Below are 20,880 nucleotides of genomic sequence, written 5' to 3'. Positions count from 1 at the left end.
AGTGCTCTTTCTGAAACACCATGCCACAAGTACAGAAATAACCATAACACAAAGTAGCATGTAGTAATAACAAACAGAGAAACTGTTTGAGGATGGGGGACTGACTTTGAAACCAAGAAGACCTGGGTTCCAGTTCTGCCACTGACAAGAGCTAGCTGGATCGAAAAATGTGTGAACAGGGCAAGTCACTTAACCTCTCAGTGTCCTCAGACAAAGCATCATAGATTGAAAGCAAGAAGGGGCATTAGAGGCCATCTAGACCAGCTGACTCATAGTCTTGACTATACATAACAGATGAGTTGCTAATCTGTATCAGTAGAGGGCGTTTTCAAACCTGGAGTATGTTGGAGTGTTCCACATAGAATAAAGTACATATTAAAAAAAAAAAAAAAAAAAAGGAAAGTTGCAGACCACAGACTAATAGAAGAGGGAAAGATCACTTTCTGAAAACTTCATAGAGGATTCAGATTTTTAGTTTACCAAGTTCTTTTCTAGTGTTGACCCTGGAGTGGGGGTGGAGGGGCAATATTTGTCATTGTTCTACTTTTAAAGCCAAAGAAAATGAGGACAAAACTGATTTGATCATATTAACTAAAGTGACCAGAACTGATTATTGAATTAAACCAGAAAATCAACCATCATTTATCAGTTTGATAAAACCAATTCTATGTGGGTGTGTCCAAAGCCTGTAACATAATCATTTTGTTAGAATTCAAGGGGATTGACTCTTAATCAGGTGCTCATTCTCTTTGGGCACATTTCTTAGTTCATGTTTTCCTATGGAAATATTCATTTGGGAACTTTTAGTATTTTCAAGCCTTGGAACAGTTAAGCTATATTTACCTTTTAGGAAAAAAAATGCACTATAGAAACATCCTTTTCTTCCCCATGCTTAAGAGGTGGTGGGCCCCTACAGGTGCCTATCAGTTGAATTTTACTTAATTTTTGCTTTGTTACAAGGGATGATTCAAGGGGGGAGGGGAAGGAAATAGAGAAATGATTGTATCACTCTTTTAAAAGATAATCAATTTAACTCAAAAAAAATGCATGTACCCTCAGGGCATCCTGGACTAAAAACATTAACAAAAACAAAGCAGTCTCTGGGCTTTTGACCTAAGTCAAAGTTGTCCAGAATATTCTCCTCACCCTTGCACATTGACCTCCATAATCCCACACCTTGAAGGTTCAGTTTTGAACCCTCATGAGAAATCAAAGAAAAAGGGGCAAAGAGTCAGGAGAATGGGAAAGCTTCTTACTCCCAGTATGCATTCAGCTTTCTGCCACCCTGCTAGGTGGTGCAATGGATAGAGCACCAGTACAGGAGTCAGGAGGACCTAGGTTCAAATCTTACCTCACTCTGGTCACTGGATTCAGATGGCTCTGGAGGAGAAGTGAGGCTGGTGACCTGCATAGCCCTTCCTCACTCAAAACAAAGTCAACTGAAAGTCATGTCATCATTTCTCTGATGGCATGGTCTTTTTCGGCAACAAAGGACGAACACACACACTACTACAGGGTGGGGGGACCAGAGTTTTGATGGAGGAACAGAGTATGGTAGTGAACAGAAGAAATGAGAGAGAAACAGGCAACTTCTGCTACATATCATACCATAGCTCTTGAAGAAGGTTCCATGGTACCTTATTGAAGGCACATATGTCAACCAATCTAGCTGAACAACTTGTGGAACATTCACTTGGAGTGGTCTTATGTAGCATAAGACACAGATAAGCTCTGTGTCATAATATTACAGACTATAGTAGCCTATATACAGACTCAAAAGTCCTAATTTTCTATTACTAAAAAGCTTAAAAGAGAACTTGGACTTTTGGGACACCGTATATTAACATATATATACGCAACACAACCAAGTTAAGGAATCATTAAGGAGGAAAGGATAGAAAGAGCACTAGACTGGGAACCATGAGACCACTTAATCAGCTATGGGACCTTGTACTTCACCTCTCCAATGCTTCATTGTTGGAATCCTTAATTTCCTATTCTATAAAATGAGAAGGGTTGGGCAAGGTGTTCTTTAAGGGTCAGCTCTAATATCCTTGGATCCCTGTTTCTGGTCCTTTGGGTGCTCATCTCACACCAGGTTAGCATTGCCCCCTCCTGCTTCTTGATGCCAGGAGTGCCAATAATAGTTCATTTTTATATAGTGAGTTAAGTTGGCACTTTACATGCGCTATCTCATTTGACTGTGTGTGTGTGTGTGTGTGTGTGTGTGCGTGTGTGGTAGCTGGGATTAAGTGACTTGCCCAGGGTCACACAGCTAAAAAGTGTCAAGTGTCTGAGGCTGGATTTAAACGCAGGTCCTCCTGACTCCAGGGCCAGAACTCTATCTACTGTGCACCTAATTCCCCCTCATTTGGCTTTATGAGGGGCAGCGTGGAAAGAGTACTGGACTCAGAGTCTGAAGATCTGGTGTTGAATCTGTTCTGTCATTTACTGGCTATTTATGGGCATCACCTCCCTGAACCCTGGACCCTCATTGTCTGCTCTTCCTGATTCTTCCTGAAGAGATAAAATGGTAACAGTCATATTTAGCACTGTTCATAGGGTGAATATGAGCAATATAGAGGATAACAAAGAAAAAACTGCAAAAGGGAACAGGAGTAAGGATGTCATCAGAGAAATGCATTGTCAAAAAAAACTGGTCATGTGGTGAGAGCAAGAGATAACCACTAGCCAGCCTGTGCTCACCACTGGTATCCTCTCAACATCAGCACGGAGGAAGGAAGGCCACTGTTGGTGGCCCCCTAGGGTTAACTTGCTCGAAGGCTGAACAAGAGTCACATGGTGGATAGGTGAGGATGCGTTGCAGTTTGCATTGTTGGAAAGAATATCCACATCAGAGAGTTCACAGATCCACTGGAATATCTGTGTAATTAACATCTGTACATTGCCACGTCAGTGAGTTATAAGGAAAGTAACTTTAAGGTGCTATAAAAATACATGTTACTCTTAGTTTATTAGTAGTATACTCTCTATGTGCTATTATAGTATAATAGCAGTAAACTATCAGTATCATTAGTAGCATAATTGTCATTACTGATGTTACATACACCACCAGAAGAAAGAATATCCTTTCTCAGAATGAACAATTAAAGAAGGGTTTTGGGAGACTGTGGTCAGAGAAGTAGGAGACTTGCAGTGGAAGTTACTTATTCCAAGGATTTTAATTCCCAGAATTTAGGGGATACCAGCGTATGAGATGCAGGTTTGAGGCCCAGAGATGCTCTCCAGGGCATGGCCACTGGAGATGCCCGTCTGTCTACGCTGAAGTTGGGTAGCTGTGTCTGTAGCATTGCTTCCTCAGCAACGCCTAGGCACCAAGAGCACCTGAGGGTCCCTAAGCCTTCTCAGAGTTATCTGGAACTGCCTCGTGCTTTTGTCAATTGTCCAAGGTGTCCTAGTCAGGCAGAGCTTCCCTGGGGGCCCTCTGAGACTTTACCCCCTCCCTCTTCCTGTCGTCTCTCCAGTTCCCTTCTCCCCTCCTCCCAGGAGAAGGAGTGGCTTGTGTGGGTGACACACACAGGAGCCCCTGCCCCAGGCTTATCTCTCTGACTGTATTCCAAGAACAGCAAGAAAATTATTACCTGGGGTGACTTGTAGAGAGGGAGAAGGGAACAAGTCACTTCTTTAAAGACAGCAGGAAAGCCCTGAGTGAAGCAAGCAGAGAGGCGATCTTATCACATGCCTCTGGCCAGTTTGAGTGGCAAGCTGAGCAAGGTGCAGTAAGGAAGTGTAGTCACATGTAGCATTTACAGGAAACAGGCTACAAGAGAGGAGGGGAACCTTAGAACTTGGGGCTACTCGACGGATTTAAAGCGATACAGGTCAGTGTTTTTCATTTAAAAAAAAAGAAACAAAACCTTTTGCTGCTTCTATTACCTAAAATGCCCACTGATTCTGTCTCCTTAGCCTTCTTCTGACCACTGCTCAAGCGTGAGGTTTAATCTGGGTCTGCATGGAGCTGGTAGCCAGTTGTTAGAGGAACAAACATAGCTCATTATTGTGAAAATGAAATTCTCTGAATCTCTTGCTTCCCTGTTTAGAATTTCTAAGCTCTTTGAAACAGACATAAAACTTGAAAGTGTTAAATAACATTTCAAGTAACCTCTTTTCTTCATATGACCCTCTTACTGCCTTGCATAACTAGCAAAACTTGGCAAAGCATCTCCTCTTTTGAGGGGACATTTAGAATTTAGATGATGCTAAGGGATATGGTGGTGAAGGCGATTTCAGTCAGTATTAAAAAGTCTTTTTGCTAGTATTTAATTCTAAAAGTATTTACCCACCATCACTAGGAGATTCCAAAGTATGCTTTTCTCCTTTCTTTCTCCTTTACTGCTTTTGAATGGGAAGGGAGGGGGAGATAAGAGAGGGGGAGGGGACAACACGAAAACAAGATGAGGAAGTACTGACTTTAATGCAAGTGAGTCTAAGAAGAAAACATAATAATGTGCCAACTGACAATTGATGATAAGCAGGGCATGTAAAAACTATGTGATAAGACCTTTATTAGCGTACTCTGGGGAGTCTTGGATGCCATAACTTAAAGAAGGACTCGGAGAGCATAGGGAGGGTTCAGAGGAAAGCCATAGGACTGATCAAGGGCAGGCAAATCAGACTTGAGAAAAGTTGAAAGGACTCAAGACTATTCAGCCTGGAGAAGAGAAGGGTGAGGGGGCAATTTAATCATTATCTTCATGTGTACAAAGGTCTTTTACGCCACTGAGTGTGACCAGCTGATTTTAGTCCCCTTTTAGAAGGAGCAGGAGGAAGCTAGGTTAGATAGAAGAACTTCCTGACAATGACAAGTAGAGAGGAAGGGACATGGGGTGGCCTTTCAGGAGGTCTTAGAAGACAAGAAAGATTCCTCACTGGGCACAGACGCTTTAGGAGCAGCTACGGCCAAAGCTGGGGTGAAGAGAGAAGGCGAGCAAGGATGGACTTAGTCTAATCCTCTCATAGCACAGAGTATTCTATGATCCCTTTCCATAGTTAGGAAGGAAGGAAGGAAGAAAAAAGGAGAGCAAGAGAGGGGGAAAGAAAGATAGGAAGGAAGGAAAAGAAAGAGAGAGAGAAAGAAAGAGAAAGGAAGGAAGGAAGGAAGAAAGAGAGAGAGAGAGAAAAAGAGGCATAGACAGAAGAAAAGAATTTGGGGCTGGGAGGGAGTAGTGGAAGTGAAACTGGATTCACATGTTATTTATATTCCAATGATGTAAAATAACCAAAATGGTGATGAAAGAGAAAGATCATTCTTTCATGTTTACCAATAGTGGTTCTTTAGGTTGTCATTCTTTTTTTGCTGTTTTATTGTGTAAGAAAATGGAGAGAACAACCTAAAGGAATAAAGCAGAATTTTTTTTAGTAAGAATATTCAACCCAAGAATTTCATATGCAGAAATCTTGTGCTAGTTCTGTCAAAAGCTGTCCAGAGTTTGATCCATGGGGATACAATGAGCAAACCCTTCATTGGTGGATGATGCCCTTTACACAGATGGCTAAAGGAGAAATGCACCAGTGAATTGCAGTGGGAATGCCTCTTGATATATGATAGCTATACTTTAACCTCAGGGTGATTGCATACGGTTCTGGGCTGTGGTTTGACTTACCTTAAAATAGAATTTTCTTCTCTCTCTTTTTATTTATTTATTTTTTTTTGGCAGAGCTTTGTTGTCTGTAACAATAATTTTAGCAGAACTGGGGCAGGGATGGTCTTTTATTGTCTTACAATATTTTCCAGGGGTCAATTTTTAAAATATATCTTTCTAAATATCATTTCTACTACCTTTGGTAGCCCTTATCCTTCATTCCCTCCTCTCTTTTCTCCTCTCCCTATTCCCATTCATTCATTTGTTCATTCAATAAATGGTCATTAATGTTTGCTCTTTTCACAGCACTATGCCAGGTGCTGAGAATAGAAAGACCAAAAATTGAAGCCTGTGTCATCAAAGCACTCACATTCTACTAGAGAGGATACAAAATGTATGCAAGTTAATCCAGAGTAACTAAAGTAATTTCAAAGAAAAAGGGAGTAATAATAACTGAGGGAGATCAGCACATGGCTGCCTCAGGTGGGAGGTGGCATCTGACCTGGGTTCTGAAGGAAGTGAAGGTGGAAAGAAAGTTCATTGCAGATATGGAGAATCATGTCTACAAAGGTGTGGAGGCTGATAATAAAAGACCTAGAGACTCAGTCACTAGATTACAATCCATTCATCTTCCTGTTCTCAAACAAAAATAATCCCTTTTCTGTACCTGACCCAGTTGCCTAAGCAAGAGGTCCTTCTTAGTGCTTTTTTGATTGTCCTAAACCTCACTGAGGATGGCCGACCTAGACAATTCAGATGAAACTGTCAAGAGTGTAATCCTGTTGGGTGGGGTCATTCTGGGACTCTGACTGTGCTGGTGAGGATTCTGATTGAAGAGTGTGGGTCAGCTCTTTGGGCTTTCCAGAAATCCACATCTCCTTTACTGATCCCCTTCCTGTGGCTTTCTGTGTTTGTGTATCTTTAGTCAAGACCCCTACCCATGGATGGTGATAACTCAAAGAATCCAAGGGCCAAAAAGACTTCTAGAAGAATAGGAGATGACAGAATAAGGACTCAAAGTGGAAATAGTGAATCATGTGAGGAGGAGGTGAGATGCCCTAGACTAAGGGATGCATAGGAGCCCCGGAAAAGAGAAAAAGAGGAATTTAGAAATTTAATTTCAAGTGAAATTTTTGCAAAAGTCATTTCAGATGGAAAGACTGGGAACAGAGCTGGAAAAGCAAGACTGGGAAAAAAAAAGGAAACACAGGAAGACATGAGTTCAGATCCAGCCTCAGACATCTACTGGTTGTGCCACCCTGAGTAAATCACTTAATCTTTGCCTGTCTTCGGTTTCTCATCTATGAAATGGAGATAATAATAGCACTTACCTCCCAGGCTGACATAAAGATCAAAGGAGATAATATTTCTAAAGTATTTTCTAGCTTTTAACTGCTATATAAATGCTAGCTATTACTATTATTATTACTAAAATAAAGATCAACCCTAACTAGCCTGGAGGTTGGTGAAATTCACTGGATTAGTTTTTGTGTTGTGGTTTTGTTTTTTTCTTTTCATTCTCTTTCACAAGGAGATTAATGTAAGCAATGAAACTAAAAAGTGGAATTCTCAGTTTACTGAATTTCCTAAGAAGATCAACAGAGGCTTAGGTGGAATATCCCTAATTCTCGTAGACCTTGAACTGCAGGCATGTTTGCTTTGCTGGATCTTCTTCCTCAATTCCTTATTAAAACTAGAGTCAACAGCCACTGACATTTTGGGTCATTGTGTATTTTAGGGAAGTAAATGCAAAACATTTCAGACTGAGGGAGAAAAAAATGAAAAGTATGCAATTCTATTTGTAGCCTTTACAGTGCAATAAATAGTCATCTTTCAGATGCAAGCAGCAAGTCTTGAGGGCAGGCTCTTTGAGCAGCTTCAGAGAGTAGGCTCTTGTACATAGAGGCATTAGGAGACACAGTGAATTGATTACTGGGCCTGGGATGAGGAAGACCTGAGTTCAAACCCAGCCTCAAACACTTACTAGCTGTGTGACCTGGGGAAGACGCTTAATTTCTGTCTGCCTCATTTTCCTCACCTGTAAAGTGGGGATAATAATACTACCTACCTCCCAGGGTGGTTGTAAGGATAAAATAAGATGATATTTGTAAACTTCCTAGTGCAGTGCCTTTAACATAGTAGGCACTTAAGAAATGTTTATTTCCTTCCTTTACAAATGTCTACTATATTACAGCTGTCATTTTGATAAATATAAAGGCAGGATAACATAGTGAATAGAGAGGTAACCTCGGAGCTAGGAAAACTGTGGTTCATATCCTACTTCTGATATAATTACCATATGACCCTGGTCAAGTCACTTAACTACTCAATGCTCTAAGAAACTCTCTAAGACAGTAAGATGCAGAGAAGGTGCCACCCTGCATCAGTAGACTCCCATTCATCTGTGTGTTCCATATTTTAAAAGAAACCACAGATCTAATACCTGTTATTATCAATGTGGATAGAACATGGGACTTGGAACCCTAGCAACCTATATTTGAATTCTGCCATAGATAATCCCTCACTCACCTAGTATGATTGTGCACATCACTTAGTTTCTTAGACTGTTTCCTCATCTTAAAATAAAAAAAAGGAATCCTGTTAATGTTACTTCCCTTACAGGGTTGATGAAAGAAAAACACTTTGCAAACCTGAGTTACATACTCCTCCTCCTACTCTGAACAGACCTAATTCATATGTGAAATAACCTTCCTTTTCATCTCTGCCTCTTAGGAACAGTGGCTTCCTTCACATTCCCACATATATACTTTCTATTTACTGTTGTAGGCACACCCTTTATCTCTGTGTTCCTCTGTTGCACTCAGGCTCCATAGTCATATGTCACACTTGGAACATGTTATGTCTCCACAGTGGAGAGGAGTTACTTTTATCTTTATTTCACCAATGCCCTACACATGTAAGACATATGTTAAAATGAGCTACAGTGAGCCTGTGAAATGTGAGTTATCTTTATCCACCCTATGTCATGGTGAAAGGGAAACATTTAAAAAAATCTATTGTCTGTATTTTTTAATGTTTCTGGTACCATCTATGAGCAGGTCATCGCCACTTGGTCTCTGACCTAGATGAAAAACTATTCTTGTTTACAGTGGGGCAGTTAGGTGGCGCACTGAGTAGAGTGCTAGCCCTGGAGTCAGGAGGTGCTGAATTCAAATCCAGCCTCAGACGTTTAACACTTACTACTTGTGTGACCTTGGGCAAGTTATTTAACCCCAATTATCTTGCCTCCCCCCTCCAAAAAAAATCCCAAACAAACCAAGAGCTAGTTATAGGACCAGGAAAGGACAAATTTTATTTTTTGGTTTTTTTCCCATACTCTTTTTTTTTTTTTTAAGTCAGTCATGCAATTTATAAGTAGGAAAATTTTGTAGAATTTGGAGTGGTAAGGAGCAGAGACATGGTTGTTATCCTTCATTCTTGTAGAGGACCAAAATGACATTACAGCAGAGTTAAGATAGAGTGTGCCAAACTGTGGTTGATCAGACCAATATGAACTCAGAAGACTCTACCACAAGTCAGGCACAAATAATCCACACGAACATTTGGAGGGGCGATGTCTCTAAATTTATGCATCTCACGTTTCTTTTGAGCTACTACAGCTCTGCTTTGCTCATAGAGTATAGTGCTTTCTTTGATGCAGGCATGCCATGCTGGGTGGTCCTTTACCTCTGTCTCCCATGTCTCAAATTAATTCCAGAGTTCTTTGAGGAGACTGAGAGTGTCCTTGTATAGCTTCTTCTGACTTCCATGAAAGAACTCAGACAGAGGCTCCATGAGAGACCGATGGAATCGCCCAGTGGGAGTTGGGAATAATCGGAGCAAGTGCTCCTCAGGGTTCTCCCTTATTAGAGGTTTTCAAGCTTGGGCTGGATGACCACTTATAGGATAAGTCATAAAAAGAATTCTTTTTCAGGCACGGTTTTGACCAGATAGGCTCAGAGGGCCCTTCCAACTCCATGGCCTTCAGATTCTGTGACTCTTACCAGTCTGGCACATACTAATATCCCTTTTTCTTTTACAAACTAGGGTTCTTCTCTACTTACGCCTCTGTCTATATTTTAATTTTGTATGTATTTTGTACGTATTATATTATATATTATATTATAATTTTGTGCATATTATATATACATACATATGTATATATGTGTGTGTGTATATATATATATATATGTATGAACATCTTTTTTCAGGTTCTCATATTGCCTTGATTTATTGTAATATTGAGGAGTTTCTACTATGGGAAGGTTTGGTTTGCTTTCATTTTGTTTTAGAGAAATGTTTTTCTGGATTAGTTTTTCCCTTAGCTTAGGTTACATCTTTGGGTCCAAAATTGTTTTTTAGGTGAATGCTGTGGGAGCTCTGTCTTGATAGCTGCAGGATGGAAGACTCTTATAACCTTTTCATTTAGAAGAATCATAAGTAACCCAATATTTTGAGAAAAAGGAATCACTGGTTTGTTGTCAGGTTGTTAGTGACAATTTCTTTGTGCTCTCTCTGTCAACAGTCCTTGCATTTGTTTCTCTTCTGTGTTGACAATAGGGAAGTGCCATGTGCAGTCCTCTCCCTTCATACTCCTCTACTAGGAAGTATGTTGTAAGACAAAAAGACAAAAAAACTCATCAGCCTGTTGAGCAGAGAGGCGGAAACAAACAGCTTTAGGAGACAGACCGGATTTGCTTTTTGTTGGAAGTGAATCTAGTACACAGAGTGTTGAGCCTGAGTTTGGAACACATGAGTTCAAATTTGGCCTCAAACACTAACCAAATGTGTGACCATGGGCAAGTCATTTATTCTCCGCCTCAATTTCCTCACTTGTAAAATGGGGATAACAATAGCATCTACTCTGCAGTTATTCTGAGGATCAGATGAGATTATATTTGTAAAATGCTTAGCAGAGGACCAAAATGACATCACCATGATAAAGTCAAGTTTCAATGTGTCCAACTGTGGCTGATTGGACCAATATGAGCTCGGAATCTCTACCTCAGATTGGGCACAGATAGTCCGTGTAAATATTTGGGGTGGGTACTCCAAATTGGCACATGCTATGTTTCCTTTGAGCTGTTTCAATTCTGCTTTGCTCATAGAGCACAACACCTTTTCTGATGCGGCCACACCATGCTGAGCGATCCTATGGCAGTGTCTCCCATGTCACACAATCAATTCCAAAGTTCTTGAGAGAGACTTTGAGAATGTTCTTGTATCACCTCTTCTGACCACCATGTGATTGCCTGCAGCATGCAAGTTCTCCATAAAATAGTCTTTTTGGCACATGGTAGGTGCTTAATAAATACTTGTTTCCTTCTTTCCTTAAAAGGATTTTGCTTTGCCATTATGCTGTGTCTGCTTGGAAGCATCATGAAGTGGATAGAGAGTTAGAAAGTCCTGGACTTAAATTCTGCCTCAAATATTTACCAGCTGTGTGACTGGTCAAGTCACCAAATGTCTCTGGGTCTTTTTCATTCATTCACTTTATGGTTATATCTGTTTCACAATAACTTTTGAAGGAATTGGCTAATTTTTTATCAAATTTTGATTACTACTAAGAGGTATTATTATGCCTTATGTCATTTAGGGGTCATTCTTCCAGTGGTAACTTACAAAAAGCTCCAGGAGGTATGTATATTTTGATTGAGGTCCATAGTTCATGGAATGTCTCCATGAATTCATGAATTAACTTCATTAAATAACTTCATTTGTACTATATTAATTTTTACTTCTTACTTTGCTCTGTAAGTTTCATTAGTATATGTATATATACTTGTTCTCATCAATGAAGTTATAACCTTCAGAGCCAGGAAGGCTGTGGTTCAAATCCTACTTCTAATATAATTACCCTGTGACCCTGGTCAGGTCGCTTAACTACTCAATGCTCTAAGAAACTCTCTAAGACAATAAGGTGCAGAGAAGATGCCACCCTGCATCAGTAGACTCCCATTCATTTGGGTGTTCCATATTTCAAAAGAAACCACAGACCCAATACCTATTATTATCAATGTGGATAGAACATGGAACTTGGGACCCTGGCTACCTACATTTGAATTCTGTCATAGATAATCCCTTCCTCATCTAGTATGATTGTGTACAAGTCAGTTAGCTTCTTGGACTTTTTACTCATCTTGAGAAAAAAAAAGGAATACTGTTAATGTTACCTCCCTTACAGGGTTGATAAAAGGAAAACACTTTGCAAACCTGAGTTACATACTACTCTCCATAGGAGGCTATGTCTCCTATGTATTTTCTAGCATGAGGCTTGGCACATAATAAGATTAATAAATACTTTTTATTTCTTTCATTTATTTATTCATCCTGCCTCCTCCCCCCCGTATCCTCTATACCTCTCCTCACCCTGCACCAAGCCTTGTGCTTGTTGTACCCAGTAGTCTACCCTTCATCTTTGGGACTCCTGAGATATTTAATGCATAGACTAGTCATTTGACATTTAGCATGTAGTTCTTTATATTTTTATTTACCACTTGTACACCTGTCCTTTCTCCCCAACTTGATACTAACTCTCAGCCTTATCCCACATCAATAACATATATTGGTGATGGTGACTGACCTGTGGGACAGTTACCAAACTAAAAGGACTGGAGACATTTAGTGCATGGGGAATCGTTTGAAAGATAATGTTACTAGAAAATGAATCTTGGTACAGGAATGAAAAATAACTAAGTTCAGTAGGGTCTCATGAGGAGACAGAAATAAGGGAAGGGAATGAAAAAGGGTAGAATATAGTTTGTTCTAAAAGGCAAAGGTTAGTCAGATACATATATACATACATGTATATATACACACATAAAAATGCACATACATAGTATATACATATAATATGCATAGATGTGTGCATATTACATATGTGTGTGTGTATGTGTATATATGTGCATATATGTGTATGTGTGTGTGTATATACATATATATATATTTAATATGTGTGTGTGTTTGTGTGTGGTGCCAGGACCATCTCAGTCAAGCAGAAGTTTAGGGTAGAAGATTTCGATGCTGTTGTCATTAGGTAAATCTTAGAAAGGAAAGAAAATCATAGAATCCTAGAACTTTAGAAATAAGGGACGTTGTTGTTGTTCACTCATTTCAGTCCTGTCTGACTCTTCATGACTTCATTTTGGGGTTTTCTTGGCAAAGATACTAGAGTGGTTTGCCATTTCCTTCTCCCTCTCTTTCTACAGATGAGGAAACTGGCAAATAGGTTTAAGTGATTTGCCCGGTGTCACATAGCTAGGAAGTGTCCAAGGTCAGATTTGAACTCAGGTCTTCCTGACTCCAGGTCCAGTTCTCTATCCATGATGCCACCTAGCTGAAGGGGAAGCTCAAGGCCAAAGATACTTCAGTGGCTTTCCCACAATCACAAAGTTAATGAGTTGTATAGCCAGGAGCAGATCCAAGAATCAAATATCCAAGTATTTTGATTCTCAGTTTAGTTCATTTTAATAAGAATAGTATTTCTCAAATGAACCCTAAGAAAGGAGGATGGAAAAATATAGGGATATAAGTAGGGTAGAGTAAGAGGGGCTTTTTCCCAGGGCCCTGAATTTATAGAATGTTTAAGATGACCATTGATTGACCTGGTGTCTCTACTAGAAAAAAATGATAAGGAACTGCCATGAGCATGCATAGGGTTGGCCTTGCACTTTGCAGATGTTGTCAAGGCTATATTACCTCCAGCTTGGTTCCATTTCTAAGCTATGTGTCACAGGTCCCCAGGGGCTGGAAACACTGGGCATGTGTGGGGATAGAAGATAGCAAAGAATAAGGACCTTCTGCCAACATGGGATAGAGTTGGGAATGAGTACTTAAAGCAGCGCTGGAATCCAGGACCGATCAGAAAGCCTCACCTCTAACACCAATGGTCTCCATATTCATAGCTTGTCCCTGTTGGAGGGATCACTTTGTGCCTATTATTTCCTCATCTCCGTAAGTGTGTAGAAGTCTTGGCAGAAAAAGAGAACATCTACCCAAAGCTCTGTCTGGGATGCCCTGGTCACAAATATTGCTTGTTATGACTGTGAAAAAGACAAGTGCCAGGCCATTAGAAATCATTAAACTTTCCTTGGTAACTAGAATAGCAGAAGATCTTTAGTCTCCCTTACAAGATGTTCACTCTCCCCTCTACTTCAGTGTTGTGTGTCACTCCTGGATTCATCTCTAGCTTTCATTTGTAAAAAACACTACTGAGAGCAGTTGATTACTAGGATTACAAAAGGAGCCACTGGAAGAGACCTGAGAAATCATTTAGTTCAACTTCCTCATATTTCAGGAGAGGGGACCTATGACCAGAGAGGGTAAGCAATTTGTCCAGGTTTATGCTTAAATATATTTGGACACAAAATGTCCAGATGCAACAGAGCAGGATTCAAACTCAGATTCTCTGCTTCTCCATCCTGTGCTCCTTACATTACACCAGGTTCGCAGGGATGGAATTAGGTGGAATGTTCTTTTTTGAGAGGGCAAGAGCAAAAAGATCCTAAGGTATTGTTTCTCAGACGGCATCATGAATTTTATCCTTAGTGGTGGCCAGATTCTTTTTCATCTGGAGTCCCAAACAATGTTTTACTGAAAGAGACCAAATGTGGAAAGAACATTCATTGTTTTTAAATATTAATCTAATTAATATCTCATTAGGGTTTTGAACTTTTCAAATTCATCTTTGGCATATGAATGAACTTGAGCTCTTTCTGAACAAATAACGTTTTGGCCCTGTGGGATGGCTATGGGACCTTCCCCACCTTTTGGGATTACCCACCCCTACCTTTTCCCCTCTGTCAGCTGCCTGCTCATACCCCACATCTCATATCTCAACTCTCCTGGAGTCTGTCTAAGGAAAGATTGGCTATGAAAGGGAAACTACCCAAGGAGGAGAAGAAGGAAGAGAAAGTGAAGGATTTAAATTTTTGGCAAGGGGAGGAGCTACTGGCAGAAGTGATTCACTGCATGCCTTTGTAGGAAGAGGAAAGGTGCATGTAGCTTTCCTGAAGAATTTAACTCCCCTTAAATCTCTGCCTTATTTGTGGCAATGAAGGAGGTAGACTATCAAGAGTAAAGAACCTGAGCCTCAAGGCCACATGTGGTCCTCTAGGCCTTCAAGTAGGGCCCTTTGACTGAATCCAAACTTCACAGAACAAATCCCCTAATAAAAGAATTTGTTCTGTAAAACTTGGACTGAATCAAAAGGCCAAACCCAAGGACCTTGAGGTCACAGGTTCCCCACCCCTGGCTGATCTCTAAGAACCCTTCTGGTTCTAAATACTGTTACCCTGTGGCAACTAATCCTTCCCTTCCCTTCCCTCCTCCTTTTTCTTCCTCCCTTCCTCTCCTCCTCACTTCATGCCCTGTAAGAAATGCATTCATTATCAGTCACTCTTATTAAAGCATTTTACTTTTAGGTTGTGATAAATATATATTATCTATAGTGCTGGGAGTCTGGGAGCTTGATATTTTAGGTGTGTATATATACTTACATTCTGTCTCCTTCAGTGCTATGCTATGGTCTGCAGCCTACAGAAACATCCTTCTTGTGTACCATGATGGGGAGTAAGGGTACGTGTTTCTTCCTATTTGCTCCTGCTTGCCAGATTAGGCTTTTGAAGTTGAAGCTACACCTACACTCTGCTGTAGTTCTGATTACTGTCTCTCAGCTAGGAGAGAGCAATGGTCTGTGATGGGGAGAAGGGAAAATGAATGTGAGAGAGAAAGGGGCATTGAAGATGAGGAGAGAGCCAGAGAGAGAGAGAGAGTTGAATGAATAAATGTCAGATCCAAGATTTCACCCCAAGTCTCCTGATTTCAAATCCAACGTTACAATGTGATAAGGGTATAGAAAAGATCCAGACAACATACTTTAGGACATTGTGAGTTGGGGGGGGGGGGATCACTTTAAGTCAGGGACATTAGGGAATGCTTCACATAGGAGGGGGTAGGGGGGCTGGGTCTTGAAGGTAGAGAAGAATTTGAACAGGCAGATGAGAGAAGAGTAAGATAAAGGAATGAAGGATTTTCTGGTGTGGATGTTCATACCTTTTGTGTGTCATGGACTTATCTGGTAGCCTGGTAAAACTTTCTCAGAATAATGTTTTTAAATGAAAAGAATTAAGTTCTTAGGATTAGAAAAAAGTGAAGAAAAAGAAAGTGAAGGACTTAAATTTCTGATAATGGGGAGAGCTAGTGCCGGAAGTGATTCACTATACATCCCTTTATAGCAAGAGGACAGGTGTGTGTGGCTTTCCTGCAGAATTTAATTACCCTTAAAAAGCCTCTTCCTTCTCTGTGGCAATGATGGGGTTAGATTGACTGATCTTTTTCTAAATGACCTTTCAACAATTAGTTCTTCCCTCCCCCACCCAATCGTATTGAAATGTAATTATCAAAATATTTGAAAGGCAAGTCCACACACCCCAAACTAATCACCTCTGATCCACACACATCTAGAGACCCAAGGCAGCAGAAAGTAATTCTCTTGGTTAGTTCTTAAAGCCACCAATTCTTTCCTGGTAGACTTCTATTTAAATACAAACACTGGCTGAATTTTCTTTGCTACCAAGTGCTGGGCAGCAAAACTCCTGATGAATTGTCCCTGGAGGGAGAATCCACAAGGAACCCTTTCCAGCGGATGTCCAGAACTCATCTTTTGGTCCTTCACATTCTTGGGCAGAGGGGATGCTGAATAACCGCTTAACTGGCATGCTTTAGAGAGTTTTTTTGCCTGGGGTGGTTTAGATGAGATGCTTAGTGAAAATTTGTTGAATTGAATGGACTGTGAATATTTACATAAGGCTTCGTGAATTATCTTTGCCTATATCACATCATATGACTAGAGGGTTTCCAAGGTTCCTTCAGACTGAGATGCCAGGAGTCCCTGGTTCTGTTGGAGGCCACCTGCCCAGAGGAGGTGAAAGGTTTATTGTAATCTAGTCTTCACTAATCCTAATGTAGTAGTGCCAAACACTTGCATTTTGCAGCTGTGACACTGTTTTCAGAGTTAATTTACTTCTAAGTTGGCTCAACAGTGGCACATTCTCTTAACCATGGGGTCTTTTTAGAAATGCACTTAATACTCACACAGTACAATTCCATGGCCTTTTATGCTCACAGATATGTGAAGATGCCATTGTACCCATCCACAAAATGCTCTGCCAGTTTTTTAAAAGTGCCAACGAGGCGGTTTTAGATTAGCAGGCTGTAGTATAATGTTTCAAATACTGATTCACTAATGGAAGAAAAATGGGGCTCTCTATTTCTTAAACGCTGAAATATTCCCCAAAGACTTTCTATTTAAAGAAAAACCTTATGAAGGCATCCCATGCATATTTTTAAACTGCACAATGGTTCTGCCAGCATTGCAGAGAAATACAACAAAATGCCCATCTCACTGATTGTTTTTGCTGTTTTGCCAACCCACCTTCTCCGCCTCCTGGCAGTAGAGCTGACCCAAATCAAATCTACAAAGTGGGGCATTTACCTTTGGAACCCTTTCCATTCCATTTGGCCAATGCACTCATTCTTTCAATCCTTTTCCCCACTCCCTCACACCTATCCATGTCCAGACTCTGTTAATGGTCATATAGTTCCCAATTCCTTTCCCCTCCACTCAAAAAAGAATATTCTGTTTATGCTCTTTTAGGTCTCCTAAAGTGGCCAAGATGACAATCAAATAGTGACTTAGTACCCACTATATGTTGAGGGGAGAATAAGAAGTGACCTCACCTTCTCCCCTCTCCCTGATCTCATCCCATGCAACTCATTTTTAAATTCTCCTATGTCTGGTGAGAGCATCATCATCCTCCCTGTTCCCCAGGTTCCTAATTCTTGACTCTTCCCTCTCCCTCCTCCTCCATCCCCCTCATCCCCCATCCCATTGCCAAACCTTGTTCAGCTTTTCTCCACAGCCTTATTCACATTCATTCCCAGAGCTACCACCCTTAGTCCTGCCCTTATCACCCCTCTCACCTAGAATACTGTGTCATTCCCCATGCCTTGGATTGACTTGCTCCTCATCACCTACTAGAATCGTTATCATTCTTCAGGGTGCACCACATTTGTCACTTCCTTGTGAAAGCTTTCCCTGATCCTTCTAGTTATCAGAGTTTTTCCTGCCTCAGTTTTATTTATTGGGGCACATGCTATGCCCTTCCAGTAGAATATAACCCCCTGAGGGGCTTGTAATGCTTCTTTTTTTTTGTATGCCCAGGTCTAGCAAATGCCTCATGCATAGCAGCCCCTTAATAAACAAATGCTCATTGAATTTAAGATTTACCAAAAACTCTATAGATGTTATTTGATTCACTACAACAGACACTAAATGCCTTCTCATTAAGAGTCACTATTCTAACTGGCATTGGAAACAAAAATAAAAGAAATATTTTTGGTCTCAAGGAACTTACATTCTATTGTAGGGATGGAAAATGCATACAGATAAATACATAGAGAAGTTTGCAGGGGAAAGGAGCACTGACCACTGGGGGCAGGAGGTCATGAGAAGGCTTCACTGTGTTGTACTGCCTGAGCTGACCTTGAATGAAGATAAAAATTCTGAGAGGCAAAAGTGAGAAAGGAATGCATTCTTTCCAGCTGAGAAGGCCCCTCACTCCAACGGGCCTCTCACAAAAGACATCCTGCACCCCTATCCTGAGAAAGTAAAGTAGAGACACATGAAGCACCTGGTGCAGAGTCCAAGCACATATTTCATGGGTGTCAAGTGCCTGGGGCTGATAGAAAATTGCTAGTCTTCAGCCATGAACAAACAGTGGTTCTCTGTGTTAGATGCTCTACTGTGCTCTGTTTGTCTATTGGAAGAAAGGCAAGACTTCCAGAAATCTGCGCCTTCCAAAAGGAAGGAGCATAGATTGAATCATGATGAATAGGGAAGTGTAAAAAATAAATCAAATTTGATGAGAGAGAGACAGAGAGACAAAGACAGATGGGGGCAGGGAGGAGAAGAGGGAGAGAGAGAGGAGAGATAGAGAGAGAGAGGTGAATTCCAGGCATAGGAAATAGTCTGAACAAAGACAGACCCTGGAGATAGAATGCCAAGTTTAAGGAACAGATATTATTATAATTCCCTTTTTTAAAATGAGGAAACTGAGGCTCAGGGAAGTTATTTGACTTGCCCATAGTGACACAGCTAGTATGTGAGAGAGAATTCAACCTAGGTTTCTCCAGTCTTCAAATCTAATGTTGGTTTCATTTACACCATGTCACCTCTATTTCCTCAACTGGGGAGAGAAAAATAAAGTGGTTTGGGGGTAGTTTTTTAATGACTCAAGAAATTTAGAATATTAAAAAAATGTAAAGTGATTGAATAATTGAAAGTGAATTTTCATGGTCTTTGCAATCCATAAGGATGGTTGTCCTTAATTGATAGGTGTAAAGATTACCCAAGTTTCATTTCCAGGCCTTCAGCCCACAAAATAGGGGTTCTATCCTGGGTAGTTATGTTTATTTTGCCTTTAATATGCAAGAGAATCCTTTCTGGGAGTTTCCTTTAAGAACTCAGAATTTAAAATTTTATGACTCATTTGAAGACACTGAATTTAAAAATGACCAAATTCTGGCAACTGATAAAAACTATACTCATGTATCTCAGTCCTGGTTCTTGTTCTCTATGCCACGCAGACTTCCTCTGCCTCTTCTGCTAGGAAAGAATCCCTAGAGAATTGATTATGTCTCCCCAGAAATACACAGTGACCAGGTTATTCTGTAAACCAGAAGCCTGGCCAAGTTATGAGGAAAACATAATTGCTTCTTTACTTTTAGTCTTTCTACCAGAATCTTTTCCTATTGACACTATTCTAGAAATGAAATCTGACCTTGGAATATATTATTATAAGGAGAAATGCCAGGAAGTCCTCACATTCTAAATGTACAGACCATGGCTGCTATGGACTCATCAACCTGGTGACCACAGGTGCTTTCAGATACCTCAGTACCAGGAGAATGTTTAGTTGAGATAGATTCCCATGAAAACTGATAAAAATACTGAAGTTTGCAGGGAGGATGGAGTGATGATACTTCTGGAAAAACATTGTTCCATACAGCTCCCACATATAGAGAATTAAAATCTTATTTAAATGAAAATCAAAGCCAACCTTGAAAGGGCAGAAGAAGGGTAAGAGAGGCAGTAAGAGGTCATATGGAGCCAGTGAGGTATGGAATTATGTGTGGAAAAATTAGATAGATAAAAGGAGGGATTTAGTATTAATTCTTTTATTTGTCATTCAATTCAAATAATATTTACTAAGAATGGAGTTGGAATCAGAGCAAGATGGCAGCCCCTGCTCTCAAGAAATTTGCATTTTAAAGGGTAAGGTGAGAAGGAAACATATACAGAAATAATTATAATATGAGAGAAAAAATGGTAGACACAAAGAAAACATCTAAGCAAGGTATCAGGAAGTAAAATATCTTGGTTATATGGCATGGGGAATAGAAGTAGGGAGTATTATATCTGTTCATTCATTCATTTATTTAACAAATATTTATTGAACTCCTATAATCACAAATAAATGATTATGTTGTATTAAGACTTATAGCTAAGGACCTTAGAATCTAATGGGCTGAGAGAAGACTAATCAAATTGATACAGGTGAAATATAGTAGGTGTAGTAGTGGTGGGGAGGGGGAGGGAGGGAGGGACAGTTCTAAGCAAAAGTAATAAAAGGGAGGTGGGAGAGAATCCTGTGAGCAGGAGAGTTAAGGTTAGTAAAGGTCTCATGGATTCACCAGCTTGGGGAGTAGGAGAAGGGAAAGAATCCATTCTGAGCACAAAGAAAGGCCCAAGCAAAAGCATGGAAATTCAAAAAGGCAGAATGTGTATGAAAAGTAATTTGGCTAAAATATAGAGTATGTGAAGGAAAGTAATATGAGATAAGGCTAGAAAGGGAGGTAGAAACCAGATTGTGGAGAGCCTTGAATACCAGAAACAGAACTTTATCCTTTATTTGATAGTCATTGGAATCCATCCTAAGTTTTGTGTAGAGTGGTGGTATGATCAGAATTGTGCTTTTGGAAAGTGACTTGGGTTCTGAGGTAAAGGACTAGTTGGGAAAGAATCAATTGGAGGCAGAAAGACCTGTTAGAAGATTAGCCAGTTGTCAGAGTGACAAGGAAAAAAGGAAGGAAGGAAGGAAGGGAGAAGAAAGAAAACAAGCTTTTCTACTCAAGAAATTGTCTGCACATCATTAAAAAGAAAAGAAAAATAACGAGATCAACTTGTCCTTCCACTCTTTCTATCTAACCTCCATCG

General features: G+C 40.2%; 1 protein-coding gene and 1 pseudogene across 5 annotated transcripts in view; both read left to right on the top strand.

Moving 5' to 3' along the window:
- WIPF1 (WAS/WASL interacting protein family member 1) overlaps nt 1-20,880 on the top strand; it is a 168,291-nt gene that overhangs the window by 65,136 nt on the left and 82,275 nt on the right. The window contains exon 1 of one of the 5 annotated variants that reach the window (XM_072612372.1): nt 3,527-3,842. The exons of the other annotated variants lie outside the window; for them this stretch is intronic. The gene's annotated coding sequence lies outside the window, so the exon portion shown is untranslated. Of the gene's footprint in view, nt 1-3,526; nt 3,843-20,880 lie in introns of those variants that run through there. 5 annotated transcript variants of the gene reach the window in all.
- On the top strand, nt 6,074-20,225 carry LOC140507814 (small ribosomal subunit protein eS27-like; annotated as a pseudogene).

The sequence above is a fragment of the Notamacropus eugenii genome, chromosome 5 (assembly GCF_028372415.1).
Source record: "Notamacropus eugenii isolate mMacEug1 chromosome 5, mMacEug1.pri_v2, whole genome shotgun sequence".
Lineage (NCBI taxonomy): Eukaryota > Metazoa > Chordata > Mammalia > Diprotodontia > Macropodidae > Notamacropus > Notamacropus eugenii.
This window is presented reverse-complemented; position numbering and strand designations above follow the sequence as displayed.